A 6,000-nucleotide genomic window follows, 5' to 3' on the forward strand; every position below is an offset into this window, starting at 1 on the left:
GCCTTGCTTTCCAGGTCTCTTTATTCCTCTCCTAAGTAAGACCCTGAGGGATGTGGCTGGGGGAGGGCCTGGAGTCAGAGCTCTCTCCTGGAGGCCCAGCAGAGCACACCCAGCTCCAGGTTATTATTACGTGCTCCACCACCCCCATCTGGTTGCCAGGAAGCTCCAGGTTTGCAATGAGAGTGCTCTTCATTATGGAAAGGAGAGCTTTATGTTCTAGGACAACTTCCTCTTCTCCCTGCCCTCTGCCCCTCCTGGTGCGCCTCTGTTCACAGGTGCAAGGCAAGCATTGTCCAGTCATCCTTCACGAGGAAGCTGACACTCCTCTGCTTTTTAAAGATGTGAGCTCTGGGCTGTGGACTCAGTGATAGAGAACGGCTGTGATGAGTGAATCACTCTTTCACCTGATTGCCCCTGTGATCAGTGGCCTTCCTAGGATGGCTGGATGAGATAAGGGTTCAGCAGCTGGACAGGTTCAGTCTACATTAAGAATTAGGGATCAGGGAGAAGCAAGGGAGAGGCTCTGTGTGTGACTAGGGTTGGGGCTCATTTTGCTCCCCTGACTCAGCTCCCTGATGTCCAGTGTAAACCGTCCTTCACGGTTACAATGCAAAACAACTTGTCACTCTCCTGCCTTAAAACCTCCTATGAAAGAAAGAAAGAAAGAAAACTTCAGTGGTTCCCTAATGGCTTTAGGATCACAAAGGACATTTAAGGGAATTCCCTGGCAGTCCAATGGTTAAGACTCCCCATTTCCACTGGAGGGGGCGCTGGTTCCATCCCTGGCTGGGAAACTAAGCTCTCACATGCCTCATGACCCCTCCACCCCTGCCAAAAAAACACCCCACCACCGACAAAAGCAAAGAACGACATTTAAGACCTCCCTAGCTTGGTGTCTGTTGGTCTCTGTCCTCCTTGCCACTCCCTCCATGCAGCTAGTGTTCAAGGCAGATGAGCTGCTCAAAGTTTCTGAAGTGCCTGCTTCCCTCTTGCCTCTGAGTTCTCAAGGCAGTGTCCCATGGTGGGACTGACCTTGCTTCCCCTTGGTATTGTGTAAGGCCTAGAAGTTCCAGCTCTAGAATTGAGCAAAGCTGGTTTAGATCCCTGCTTTATCACTTGCTGACTGTGGGAAGAAGGGCAAATAGCTCAGCCTCATCGGAGCACAGAGGACGGATATGGTACCCATGCAAGGGCCGGGGTGTCTTTCAGGGTGTACCCACTGATAGATTTTCATGCATATGACCGATTTTTATTTATATATTTCTTCGCTGCATGACGCAGCATGTGGGATCTTAGTTCCCTAAGCTGGGATTAAATCTGCCCCTCGCCCTGCATTGGAAGCCCTGAGTCTTAACCACCAGACTGCCAGGGAAGTCCCAAACATGACTCATTTTGAAAGTGAAAGTCACTCAGTCTTGTCCTGATGCTGGAGTGGGTAGTCTTTCCCTTCTCCGGCGGATCTTCCCAACCCAGGGATTGAACCCAGGTCTCCCACATTGCAGGCGGATTCTTTCCCAGCTGAGCCACAAGGGCATCATTCGTTATTCCCTGTTGTGTTTGTGTCTGGCTAACACTTGGCCTCCCTTTCCTACCTCTTCTTAGTGGTCTTGTTAGACTGCTGTGATTGGAAAACTGAAAAGGCCACCTCCTTGGCCCCATACAGCAGAGGCTGTGTGTGAGCACTGGGGTACAGCAGTTAGAGGCCCCTTGGCGGATCTGGAGGTTCTCTATGACTGCTTTGGACTGTCTGGGGCCAGCAAGCCTGGTCGTGGAAATGCAGCCGCATTTCAGGGTTGAATCTTCCGACTCGGGGTATGGGGAGGCAGCAGCACCATCCTGGCTCCCTGGCCCGGCTATGGCAGCAAAGTCCTGAGCCCAGTGCTCCCAGTGATTCCTCCCCTACACCCATGTTCTTTTTGCTGCCATAACCAAGTGCCATGGACTAAGAGACATTAAACAACACAGCTTTGTTCTCTTAATGCTGGAAGTCAGAAGTCCAAAAATGCACGAGACAAAAAAATCAAGGTCAGCAGGCCTGTGTCCCACCTGATGTTCTAGTGGAGAATCCATTTCCTTGCCTTTTCCAGTTTTGATAGGGTACCTGCATTCCTTAGGTCATGGCCCCCTCCTCCACACGCAAGCAAGCTCGTACTTCTGTCCTCCCATTTCTTTCCCTTTCTTTATTTTCGAACTCTGCTCTCCTGCCTCCCTCTTGTATTAATATAACCTCCCTAGTGGTTATGTTGGGACCACTTGGATAATCAAGGATAATCTCCCCATTTCAAGATTCTTTTTTTTTTTTTTTAAGTTAAGTATAGTTGATTTATGGGCTTCCCTGATAGCTCAGTTGGTGAAGAATCTGCCTGTAACGTAGGAGACCCCAGTTCGATCCTTTGGTTGGGAAGGTCCCCTGGAGAAGGGAAATAGTTGATTTATAATATTGTTAGTTTCAGGTGTTCAGCACAGTGATTCAGGGTTTTTTTTCAGATTGTTTTCTATTACAGGGTATTACAAGATACTGAATATAATTCCCCGTGCTGTACAGCAAATCTTTGTTGCTTATCTATTTCGTGTGTGCTGCTGCTGCTGCTACGTCGCTTCAGTCGTGTCCAACTCTGTGCGACCCCGTAGATGGAAGCCGACCAGGCTCCCCCATCCCTGGGATTCTCCAGGCAAGAACACTGGAGTGGGTTGCCATTTCCTTCTCCAATGCATGAAAGTGAAAAGTGAAAGGGAAGTCGCTCAGTTGTGTCCGACTCTCAGCGATCCCATGGACTGCAGCCTACCAGGCTCCTCCGTCCATGGGATTTTCCAGGCAGGAGTACTGGAGTGGGGTGCCACTGCCTTCTCCGATTTCATGTGTAGTTGCTTGTATTTGTTATTCCCATACTCCTAATCTGTCCCTCCCTTCTTCCCTCTCCCCTTTGGTAACCATAAATTTGTTTCCTATGTCTGTGAGTCTTGTTTCTGTTTTGTATATAAATTCACTTTCACTTATATTATTTTTAGATTTCACATATAAATGATATGATATATCATTTGTCTTTCTCTGATTTACTTCACTAAGTATGATATTCTCTAGGCCCATCCATGTTACTGCAAATAGCAATATTTCAGTCTTTTTATGGCTTATGTTGAGGTCTTTAAACCATTTTGAGTTTATTTTGATATATGGTGTGAGGGAATGTTCTACCTTCATTGATTTACATGAAGCTGTCCAGCTTTCCCATCACCACTTGTTGAAGACACTCTTTTCTCCATTGTATATTCTTGCCTCCTTTCATAGATTAATTGACCATAGATGGCATATGTTTATTTCTAGGTTCTCTATTCTGTTCCACTGAGCTATATGTCTGATTTTGTGCCAAAACCATGCTGTTTTAATTACTGTTGCTTTATAGTGTAGTCTGAAGTCTAGAAGGGTTATTCCTCGAACTTTGTTCTTTTCTCTTCAGGACTGCTTTGGCAATTCTGAGCCTTTTCTGATTTCCAGTATATATTTTAGGGATATTTGTTCTAGTTCTCTAAAAAATGTCATGGGTATTTTGATAAGGATTGCATTAAATTGGTAAATTGCTTTGGGCTGTATGGCCATTTTAACAAATATTAATTCTTCAAATCCAAGAACTAATAGATATCTTTCCATTTCTTTGAGTCATCTTCAGTTTCTTTTATCAATGTTTAATAGTTTTCAACATATAGGTCTTTCACCTCCTTGTTTAAGTTTATTCCTAGGTATTTTTAATGCAATTTTAAATGAAATTGTTTCTTTTCTTTCTCTTTCCAGTATTTCATTATTAGTGTAATGCAAAAGATTTCTGTATATCAACTTTATATCCTGCTGCCTTACTGAATTCATTTATTCTAATAGTTTTGTGTGCAGACTTGTTTTCTATGTAGAGTATTATGTCATCTGCAAATAGTGACAGTTTTACTTCTTCTTTCTGATTTGGATACCTTTTATTTTTTTATCTTGTCTTGTTGCTCTGGCTAGGACTTCCAATACTTCCAATACTATGTAGAATAGAAGTGGTGAGGGTGGGCATGCTTGTCTTGTTCCTGAATTTAATAGGAAGGCTTTCAGGTTTTCACTATTGAGTATCATGTTGGTTGTGGGTTTGTTGCCAATGGCTCTTATTATGTTTAGATGTGTTCCCTCTATACCCATTTTGAGGAGATCTGCAAAGTCTCCTTTACTATTACAAGGTAGCATTCAAAGGTTCTAAAAATTAGTATGGGGCTACTGAGGGGAGCAGGGGGCATTATTCAGCTACCATAATGCCTTTCTAAAGTGGTCAAGGTAGCAGGCTCCTGGCTGGTCAGTTCTACAGTATTCTGAGAAGTCATTCCTGGAGACCCAGCCTTAAGCCTCCTCCTTCAGCTCTTCCAATGATTTGGAAACACCCAGTAAGTAAAAAACTTACTTACTGATTTAATAGGATTTACCCTGTGTTCAATCTTTCTGCTTAAAGTACAGTAGCTTCTGTTTCCTTCACCCAACTATGACTAAAATACCAATTATCCTTCAAGTCTCTGTTTATCTTTGGGAAGTGAAGTGAGTGAAGTTGCTCAGTTGTGTCCGACTCTTTGTGACCCCATGGACTGTAGCCTACCAGGCTTCTCTGTCCATGGGATTTTCCAGGCAAGAGTATTGGAGTGGGTTGCCATTTCCTTCTCCAGGGGATCTTCCTGACCCAGGGATCGAACCCGAGTCTCCCACATTGCAGGCAGATGTTTTACCCTCTGAGCCACCAGGGAAGGGAAGCCCCTGGGAAGACTTCCCCAATTCCTCCAAAGTTCCTTCTCCCTACTCTAGACCCCACAAGTCCTTCTAGATCAAATCTCCCTAGTGGACCATGACCCCTCCATGGAACCAAATGAAAAGGAAGTCTGCAAATGAACCAAAGGCCATCAGCTGAGAGCAACTTCATAAACATTAAGCCTTGGATGTGGGCCGAGGCAGGTGTGACCTGAGAAGGACTGGGGCCATGCTGTCTCAACCTTACAAAACTCCTGGGACTCAAAAAAAAAAAAAAAAAGAAGGGTATTTTCAGATACAGAAACAAGTCAGCATCTGGATACACATGAAACTGTACATTCTTCAGGTCCAGGGCTGCTGTCCAGTCTGGGGCTTCATGGCCCCTAATCCAGAAACACAGAATCAGTGACACATGACAGAAAGGACAGGCCCTGATCCATAGGAAGATGTGGAGGGTCAAATCTAGAAAACAACCAATGAGCAGAAGCTGCATTTCCCTTGGCGAGGCAGAAAAGGGAACAGGCCAGATGATGGCCTGGGTCTATGGGAGGCCCTGCCCCTGCCTTACCTGGGACAAGACCAGCAGTCTGGCCCCAGTACCCAGAAGGGCATGCCCATGCCTGGCTATCAGTGGAGCAAGGAAACAAGTGTCAGATGCATGCAACACATCAAAGAAGACTCTGCATGCCACCTTAGATGACATGCATATGAAGATGGGACAATAGGGAAAGACGGCCCAGCAGAAGGCCACCTCCACTGGCAAGCAAGAACTAAAAAGGCCAAACTAGAAAATGCAGAGGTTCCATTCTGCCTGTGGCTATCGTGTGCTGTGGCATCACACAGACCCCATGCCCTCCCCAGGCCTCAGTCTTTCCCGCCTGTACAGGGGGAACAGTAGACTCTATGAAAGGGTTCAGGGAAATAAGGAAAACAAGAAAGCGCTGTGCAAAGTAGGGGGTTAGGGAAGACAGAGGAGTGGGAGACGCAGATCCTGCACCATGGCAGGAAAGAGGCTCCGGCTGAGGAGGAGGCCTGGGAGGCCTGGGGTGTCACTAATGAGGTCCCAGCAGACAGGGCTGGGCATGAGTGAGCTGAAGGATCCAGCCCTCCTCCATCCCGATGCTCGGCACACTTCAAATTAATAATTAAAATGCTTCCTGTCAGATTCCAGCCTGACACGTAATTAGAGCAGCTCCAGGCTTTAGGCAATGGTGATGAAAACAGTTCTTGTTAGAAAGAGA

This window comes from Dama dama, chromosome 12 (assembly GCF_033118175.1).
Source record: "Dama dama isolate Ldn47 chromosome 12, ASM3311817v1, whole genome shotgun sequence".
Taxonomy (NCBI): Eukaryota; Metazoa; Chordata; class Mammalia; order Artiodactyla; family Cervidae; genus Dama; species Dama dama.